Genomic DNA, 9,653 nt, shown 5'->3' with positions numbered 1-9,653 from the left:
TACTAGTTTCCTCTGCAGTTACTTCTTCCTTATGGCTCTTATGAAATAGTTAGATAGATTGTATGGTGAAAGTAATCACAGAAAAGGCAGACACAAAAACTGTTTAATATAACATGATCAATATCTTGTCTCCTTGATATCAGATAGCAGAAGTTTGATTCATAAACAGGACATTGTGGCTGCATGTTAGAACTGCAGAGAGTCGTGACTGCAATCCTTCTCTCCAAAGGAATGAATACCTGAATATTATAACGATAAAGAGGAAGTAATAATTTTAATTCTTGCTGGTAGTTACTTCTGGTAGGCCTTAATACTACAGACAGAAGTCCCTAACTGTCACCATTCTATGAGTCTCATAGAATCGCAGAATCATAGAATGGTTTGGGCTGGAAGGGACCTTTAAGATCATCTAGCTCCCCTTGTTATAGGCAGGGACTCCTCCCTCTAGACCAGGTTGCTCAAAGCCCCATCCAGCCTGGTCCTGAATGCTTCCAATGAGGGGGCACCCATAACCTCTTTGGGCAACCTGTGCCTGTGTCTCACCACTCTCACAGTAAAGAATTTATTTCTAATATCTAGTCTAAATCTGTCTTTTTCCAGTTTAAAGTCATTTCCCCTTGTTTTGTCACTACCTGCCCTTATAAAAAGTCCCTCCCCAACTTTCCTGTAGGCCTCCTTCAGGTACTGGCAAGCTGCTATAAGGTCTTTCTGGAGCCTTCTCATCTCCAGGCTAAAAAGCCGCAGCTCTCTCAGCCTCTTCTGATAGGGGAGGTGCTTCAGCTCTCTGGACATCTTTGTGGCCCTCCTCTTGACCTGCTCCAACAGCTCCATGTCCTTCTTCTGCTGGGTGTCCCAGAACCGAATGCAGTACTGGATGTGGGGTCTCACAAAAGGAGAATCACCAGAAAATAAGTATTTGGTACTTTACTGGAATTCTTCATAAAGACATGACTTATTGAAAGTTTAATGTGATATAAGCATCATAACTGGAGAATTTGGATGCTTGACTCTTTTAACTGCTTAAATAAGAATCAAAGTCTATGGGAAACTGATTACATGATACTCATTTGTGTATATATATATATATATATATATATATATATATACAGTTAGACACATCCACAGAAATACAGATTATTTTCACAAGAAATATGGAATATTTTCATGAGGTATAGACAGGAAAAGCAACAGAAGGAGTTTACTTGCAATTTCTTTCCTGAAATTTAATTATGAAGATGCTCTGAATGCTAGAGCTAACATTATTAGAGTTTCCTCTTTCATATTTGTTCCATATTATCCTAAAAGTTGGCATTAAATTGTCTTAATTCAAGTTACTTTCTAATGAGATCTCTACTGTCTCCTGATTTCTTTTTATTTATTTTATGTAAAAAATGGAGAGAGGAGTTGATATTCTTAAGATATAATCAAATTAATTCAAATTCTGGATTTATTTTTATTTTTTATTTTTTTTCCAGTAAATGAAACTGTGACTGGGTCATTGTTCTGTTCCTGGCTTTGTAAGGGTTTTAAAATATATGCTCTCTATGCTTTTCTAAATAGGTTCTATTGACAAACTTCTGTTTTATCTTCAGGTCATTTCTAACATGTTAAATCCTTTTTCACTCTACTGTTTAGATTATGCATTCACCAGTATGTCCCTGTAATTGCTCTTCTTTTTATCATATCACTGACAGTAGATAAAGAAACTTAACATATAGTTCAAGGGAGTCACATTCTTGCATAGTTGAGAATAGAATGCCTGCATCTTTCTCCCCTGCTAAGAAAAAGCTCCAGGTAGCTCTAGCATTCCATATAATAGCAAAAAGGAAGGGGAAGTTACTTAAAGATCTGGCAGCTCTGATGTAAACTGCTTTGCTTTAACCTCCCCGAGTATCTCCTGATATACTGTCAGTTGCCAAGGATTGCTCTAAGGACAATTATGTGTCTGCTGAGCACATTTTCTTTGTGAGTTCTACATGTTTCTACCCTTCCATTTGATCCACTGCACTTAATAAAAACTGAAATGAATGAGAATTGTATCTGAATAGTTATTTTGTTGGCGATTAGTTTAATATTAAAAAACTCTGCTTCTCCTTTGAGAGTCTCACAGCATAAGAAGTCACTGAAACATCTTTTAAAAATATACTTTAATTAACAGAAAACTTAAGTTAGGATTCAAATTGCACTTGTCCTTTTTTTTTTTTTTTTTTTTTAAATCTAGAAGAATCTCATGTATCTCCATCTCCACTGAAATTCTAGTGTACATAAGGCTCAGTGGCATAATGCTATTTTTTGTTAAACTTCATAATCTGCAAACTTCTAAAATCCTGATTGAATACTTTGAATACTCCACTGCATTTGAGTGTTCCCTTGCACAGTTTGAGTGTCAGCAGAAACCGATGTTTCTTTGAGTCTTCCGTTTTTACTCAGATAAATCAGACATTCACAACACATCACAGTTCTGTTACTCCTAAAGTTCTTTGTTCTTTCTTGAAATGTAAATATATTAATTTCAGAGTGCATGCTTTCTGCTCTCTGTTAATGGAACAAAACACCACTGCGCAGTAGGTAGTCATGTACATATCTGAGTTCCAAAAACACTGATTAAAATGTAACGTAAGCTACATGGAATTATAACTTCAAATTGAGTCTTCTTGCTTTTCAACTGGTTAAAATCATCACAACAGGTCAACTGAAAAAAAATATTTTTATGCATTTTGGATAATGCCAAATGTCTTTTACTACCTGAATTTGGAAAATATAGCTTGTCATTTTGCCTGGAGCAATTTTGTTTTCTTAAAAGACTAAAAATACTTCGCTGTTGGAGTGCCCAGATTATGTTATTGTTTTGCAAGAAATATCTTAAATAATATATATATTTTTTTATTTTTGGAAGTTTCCCAAACTACATTGTTGCTAGATCATTTTATTTTTCCCTACTAATGATTCCTATTATTTTATTTTAAAGCACTACTTTCATCAAATTGAATTACATCCCAAGTGTAAAATGTACTTGCATAACTGTTCAAAGTATTAGACACCTAGCTTAAAAAATGTTTCATTTGTTTCTCCTAATTTATAACATGTACTTTATCATCTCCAAAGCACAACTAGGCAATATTTCATTGACATAGTATTTGTTCTGCCAGTAAGCTTACTGTCAAACATTTGTAAAGAGATACTTGCAAGTAATGAGATTTCATTATTAAAACTCTAATTTTTTGTTCTGAGAGGTATTGTCTCTGATATGCAGAAACCTGAAAATGCTTATGTATGTATGAGGTAATTATATTCATGTCAACAGTCCCACTGAGTTAATGAGATTATTAACAAGAGAAAAGATGCTCCTATTTAGGTGTTTTCAGAATTAGACCATATTCTCCATTTTAGTGTTTTCAAAATCTTAGAAGCTGTAGAAGCAGCTCTTTTCCCTCTGGATTTGTTCATTCCTAACTGTTAGACCTATATTTTACTGAGAATTGGTACCCAAGTCCTCTAAGCAGCTTTAAAGATATAAGCCTAATATACTTGGTATATGGCTATGCAAATGTCACCATTTTCCCTGCTTCTGTGCTGATTTTCATAAGCATTGCTAATCAGTATGACAGAACAATGTGATTTTGTTTTTTTTATCCCAAGAGTTCCCAGCCTGTCTTGTATGTAGCACCAGGAATATTAATTTTTAATTTTTTTTAAAGCTTATATCACTTCACAGAATCACAGAATTGCCAGGGTTGGAAGGGACCTCAAGGATCATGAATCTCCAACCCCCCTGCCACATGCAGGGCCACCACCATTCCACCTAATGCTAGACCAGACTGCCCAGGGCCACATCCAATCTGGCTTTGAACACCTCCAGGGACGGAGCATCCACAACCTCCCTGGGCAGCCTGTTCCAGTACCTCACCACTCTCTCCGTAAAGAATTTCCCCCTGACGTCCAACCTAAATCTCCCTTCCCTCAGCTTAAAACCATTTCCCCTTGTCCTGCTGTCACTCACCCTTTCAAAGAGTTGATTCCCCTCCTGTTTGTAGGCTCCCTTTAGGTACTGAAAGGCTGCAATGAGGTCACCCCGCAGCCTTCTTTTCTCCAGGCTGAACAAGCCCAGCTCCTTCAGCCTGTCCTCATAAGGGAGGTGCTCCAGTCCCCTGATCATCTTTGTGGCCCTCCTCTGGACCCTCTCCAACAGCTCCCTGTCTTTCTTGTACTGGGGGCTCCACACTTGGACGCAGTACTCCAGATGGGGCCTCGCAAAAGCAAAGTAGAGGGGAACAATCACCTCTCTGTCCCTGCTGGCCACACTCTCTTGATGGAGCCCAGGATCCCATTTGCCTTCCGAGCCGCAAGGACACACTGCTGGCTCACGTTAAGTTTTTCATCTATCAAGACCCCCAGGTCCTTCTCCACAGGGCTGCTCTCAAGGACCGCTCCTTCCAGTCTGTAGGGATGCCTGGGATTCCTCCGGCCCAAGTGCAAAACTCTGCACTTTGCCATGTTGAACCTCATCAGGTTCACCCGGGCCCACCTTTCTAGCCTCTCGAGGTCCCTCTGAATGGCATCTCTTCCTTCAACCATGTCGACCGCACCACTCAGCTTGGTGCCGTCAGCAAACTTGCTGAGGGTGCACTCGATTCCATCATCGATGCCACTGATAAAGATGTTAAAGAGCACCAGTCCCAAGACAGACCCCTGGGGGACGCCGCTCGTTACCGGCCTCCACCTGGACATAGAGCCATTGATGACCACTCTCTGTCTGCGGCCTTTCAACCAGTTCCTTATCCATCGAGTGGTCCACCCATCAAATCCACATCCCTCCAGTTTGGAGATAAGGATGTGGTGGGGGACCATGTCAAAGGCCTTGCTCAAGTCCAGGTAAATGACATCGGTCGCCTTTCCCTTGTCCACCGATGCCGTCACTCCATCATAAAAGGCCACCGGATTGGTCAAGCATGACCTTCCTCTGGTGAAGCCGTGCTGGCTGTCACGGATCACACGCCCTTTCCTCATGTGATCAAGCATGTCATCCAGGAGGATCTGTTCCGTAATCTTCCCAGGCACAGAGGTGAGACTCACCGGCCTGTAGTTCCCGGGGTCCTCCTTGCTCCCTTTCTTGTAAATGGGAGTGACATGACCCTTCCTCCAGTCATCCGGGACCACACCTGACAGCCACGACTTCTCAAATATGATGGAGAGCAGCTCAGCAACCACCTCAGCCAGCTCCTTCAGAACCCTGGGATGCACGCCATCCGGCCCCATAGACTTGTACACATTTGGTCTCATGATGTGGTCTCGGACCTGCTCTGTCCTCACAGCGGGGGGGGATTTACCACCCCAGTCCCCACCCAGAGGTGTAGGGATGCAGGGCTCAGGGACGGGAGAAGTACTGGAGTCCTGGCCGCCAGTGAAGACCGAGGCAAAGAACTCATTCAGTACCTCAGCCTTCTCTCCGTCCGCTGAAGCCAGTTCTCCTTTTACATTTACCAAAGGAGGTACATTCGCTTTGGCCTGTCACTTCTGGCCAATGTACCTATAGAAAGTCTTCCTGTTATTTTTCACTATTAGATAGCCTTAACGGGGTGTGCCTGATCAGGCCCGCCCTGCTGCCGGTAGTGCTGGCACTGCCCCCGCACCGTTGCCGGGTCGTTAACAGGAGCCCCCGCACTTATCACTCATCCTGGCAATAACAACCGTCCTTGCTGGGGAGTCCCGTGCAGGAGTGGCTTACGGATTCTCCTCGACAAATAAGCCTAGGTGTTTCCCACACACCTTCTCTGGTGGGCAGCGACGCGACGTTCCTCCCCGACGTTTTTTCAAGGCAAGGGGGGTGGGTGCGGAATCGCTGCCCTGGCAACGCCGCCGCCGCGACGGCCGCTCTCGCAAGAACTAACTGCCCGGCCGAGAGCTGCCCGGCTGCTCTGCTCTCTCGGGGATCCCTGAGTGAGGGAACCGACCGAAACCCCTTGTACCTCGCGATCAGTCGCTGCGCTTCTGGCTGGACCAGCTCCGAAGCAGCGATCCTCGGCAATCAAGCACTTACATCCCTTCTTAAGTTTTCTGTATGTTATAATTTTTTCCTAAAGCTTGTGCTAGTAGAATAAGAAGGATTGAGTGGCCCCTACTGTGATTTAATATAGTTGTTCTTCTGTCCTGGTTTTTAAGGAGTCTTCAGTTTCCGAAGTGTTTCAAAATTCTGTATTCTCCAGATAGCATAGTAAATCTCAATTATGAATACAGTGTAAAATTACTTCACAGCATATTTGCAAAATGGAAATAATATCCAGTATGTTGCAATTATTATTTTGCAGAACATTTGTTCTTCAAATACTAACATATATATACCAATTTTATTTTTTCCTGAAAATCAAGTTTTTATTAATCGTTTAATAGTGCATTTTTTTTTCCCATGCAGAAATTGTACATAGGACTACAAGATGTACAACAGATAACTTAATAATGATGCCCCTCTATGATACATTAGCTTGCTTCCCTCAGGTATCTAAAGATCAGTCTTGGCTACACATTATTTATTGTGTAAGAGGGGCACTTAGGTACAATTTTGTTTTATTCTTTCTACAGAGAGTACACAACTTTTTAGCTCAGTAGCAACGTCTCCTAGGATTTTTTTGTTTTGTTTTTTCTTCTAGAAGAGTTCAAGGAGAAGAATTGACATGAATGGAGGAAATATAAAATAGGAGTTGGGAACACACACTTCTGTAAGTACATGGGACCTACTGGGGTGAATATGATAGTGCACAGAACTGGCTAATGACTTTAGAGGTCACAATCTCTAATGTCTTTGTAAAGTTGCAGAGATTTAGAATAATCTGACACAAATGTGGAAAGACAAATGTCACACCATCTGAAATTAAAAAAAAAAAAAAATCATTTAGGGAAGTACAGACCAGTCAGAATCATAAAGTGAACATGTAGTAAAATCATGAAGTGAACACTCTTGGAAAGTATTTCTGGACTTGCAAAGAACAGGAACACAATGGGAACTGTCAGCATGGCTTTACCAAATGTGAATAATGCTTGACCCTGTCATAAATAGGCTGACATCCAAAATTTCTCTGGGCAACCTGTTCCACTGTATTAGCACGCTCACAGAGAACAATTTCTTCCTAATTTCTTCCTAATATCTAATCTAAACTAATAATATTTCAGCTTTAAACCATTATTGCTTGTCCTATCATCACATACTCTTGCAAAAAGTCTCCATTTTTCTCATAAGCTCCCTTCAAGTACAGGAAGGCCACAGTGAGGTCTCCCCAGAGCTATTTTTTTTCCAGACTGAACAAGACCAGCTACCTCAGCTTTTCTTCACTGGAGAGGTGTTCTAGCCCTCTGATTATCCTCATGGCTCTCCTCTGAACCCACTCTTACAGCTCTGTATCCTTCTTGTGCTGGGGGCCCCAGAGGACATTGTACTACAGGTGAGGTCTCACAAGAGCAGAGCAGAAAGGAACAATCACCCCCCCCCCTTCTGGCCATCCCCCTTTTGATGCAGCCCAGTATACAGTAGATCTTCTGGGCTGCAAGCACATACTGTCAGCTTTTCCCTCTAGTATGTTAGTTGCACCCCACAGAATCGTGTCATTCACAACCTTGTTGAGGATGCATTCAATTCCACTGTCTGTGTAATCGGTAAATATATTAAACTGCACTGGTCCCAGTACAGATGTTTGAGGAAGACCACATTGTTGATCTCTGCCTGGAGATTGAGCCATTGACCACAACTCCCTGAATGTGGCTATCCAGCCTATTACTTGAACACCAAGTAGTTCACCCTTCAAATATGTATCTCTTCAATTTAAAGGCAAGGATGTTGTTTGGGACTTTGTCAAACGATTTACAAAAATCCAGTTAGATGACATCGGTTGCTTTTCGCTCATCCACCTTAGTAACCACTCTGCCACAGAAGGCCACAAGGCCTTTTCTGAAGCTATGCTTTGAATCATGACCTGACTCTCACATGATTTAACATAGCTCATTCCTCAGCACTTCCTTAACCCTACTTTGTTAGCATATTCAGACTCCAGTCTCTCAGTACAGGAATGGTGTTGACTGAGTAGTGTAGCTCAGAGAATTAAACCATGACAGCATGGTGGAGCACACACCTTCTGAGAAGAGGCAGTGGGACCTGGCCTCTTTCAACCTGGCTTTAGAACCCCTGACAGTACCCAAGTACCTATGGAGAGGTGATCAGGATTACAGAGATGGGCTGTTTGCAGCAGTGCTGGCAAAGTAGCAGAGCGACAATGTAAACATGTAAAAATGGGTAAGATCCCAAGTAAACAGATGGGGAAAAAAAAAAAAAAACCCTACAAAAACACACTATAAATATAACTAAGCTTTGGAACAAGTTTCTCAGAGGGGTTCAGACTCTCTGCTCTTAAAGATTTACAGGAGTGGATAAATGCCCAGGGAACTTAGTGTGAATTTTCTGTGCTGATCCTTCTCCAAACAGGAACTAAAGTATATGACTTCCTAAGTCCCTTCTATCCCAAACTAATCTCTGATTCTCAGACTAAGTTTGTGACAGTAAGAGTGGAGAGAGCAGCTTGTTCTTAGTGGAAAAATATATGATGAAGAGTGTTATTTTTGTTAGTTGATCATCTGAATTAAAATGAGAATACCGCAAAGTAGAATAATTTAAATTGGAAGGAACTTCTGGAGTTCACACAGTCAAATACCCAGCTCAGAGCATATCCAGCTAGATAAATGTGTTCTAGACCTTACTGAGTCTTAAAATGGACTGAGACAAGATGCCATGTCTGTATTATAAGCTATGAATGCTATACTACTACCTAGAATTATTAAATGATAAGTAGAAGTTTTCAGTGCAGATGATGACAGTCATCATGGCCCATTTTTTCAGGTATCTCTTTTGAGAATTAGTATTTGTGGTCATGTGGGATGACACTGACACAAATTCATCAATCAAAGGGAGCTTATAAATGAAGAGAGCATATAAACCAGAGGGTGAACAATTGTTTGCATGGGCTAATAGTGATAGGGCAATGGGGGATTGGCTTTAAACTGTGACAGGGGAGGTTTAGGTTAGATGTTAGGAGGAAGTTTTTCACACAGAGGGTGGTGACGCACTGGAACAGGTTGCCCAAGGAGGTTGTGGATGCCCTGGAGGCATTCAAGGCCAGGCTGGATGTGGCTCTGGGCAGCCTGGTATGCTGGTTGGCGACCCTGTTATGACAGGGGTTTGAAACTAGATGATCATTGTGGTTCTTTTCAACTCAGGCCATTCTATGATTCTGTGATTCTATGACCAAACTTCTTAGCAACTTTGGAATACAGTGTCAGAAAAGAACCTTTAGATACAAATAAAGAAGTCAAAGAGCAGTATGTGAATCTGAAACACTAGTGCCCATCGTCAAACTGCAGCAGCAATCTTGGTGCTTTATAGCATCATGTAAACTGCTTTCAGATGGCATCCTGTTCAAGTGCTGATTTTGTTTTTCATATGTTTTTCTTCCTAAAAAAATTCTTTAACCAGTTTCTTGTTAAGTGAGAAGTTTGTGACCATCATTTATTCTACACAGCTCAAGAGATAAAGAAACGTGGTCTTGAAGTAAAAATCAACTTTGAAGATCATCTCTTCTTTCAGGGAAGAAATTGGTTTCAGGACACTGCAAGAA

The 9,653-nt window shown here is 41.5% G+C and overlaps 1 long non-coding RNA gene across 1 annotated transcript; it reads left to right on the top strand.

Moving 5' to 3' along the window:
- The first annotated feature begins 5,891 nt into the window (after positions 1 to 5,891).
- On the top strand, positions 5,892 to 9,642 carry LOC149912899 (uncharacterized). The gene is made up of 3 exons (XR_016461615.1): positions 5,892 to 6,056; positions 6,645 to 6,713; positions 9,558 to 9,642. It is a non-coding gene; the product is annotated as an uncharacterized LOC149912899 (long non-coding RNA).
- The last annotated feature ends 11 nt before the right edge of the window (positions 9,643 to 9,653 follow it).

The sequence above is a fragment of the Phasianus colchicus genome, chromosome Z (genome assembly GCF_987193195.1).
Source record: "Phasianus colchicus chromosome Z, bPhaCol1.hap1.1, whole genome shotgun sequence".
In the NCBI taxonomy this organism is placed as follows: domain Eukaryota; kingdom Metazoa; phylum Chordata; class Aves; order Galliformes; family Phasianidae; genus Phasianus; species Phasianus colchicus.
The sequence above is the reverse complement of the archived record's forward strand: the minus strand, read 5'-3'. Positions and strand labels throughout refer to the sequence as shown.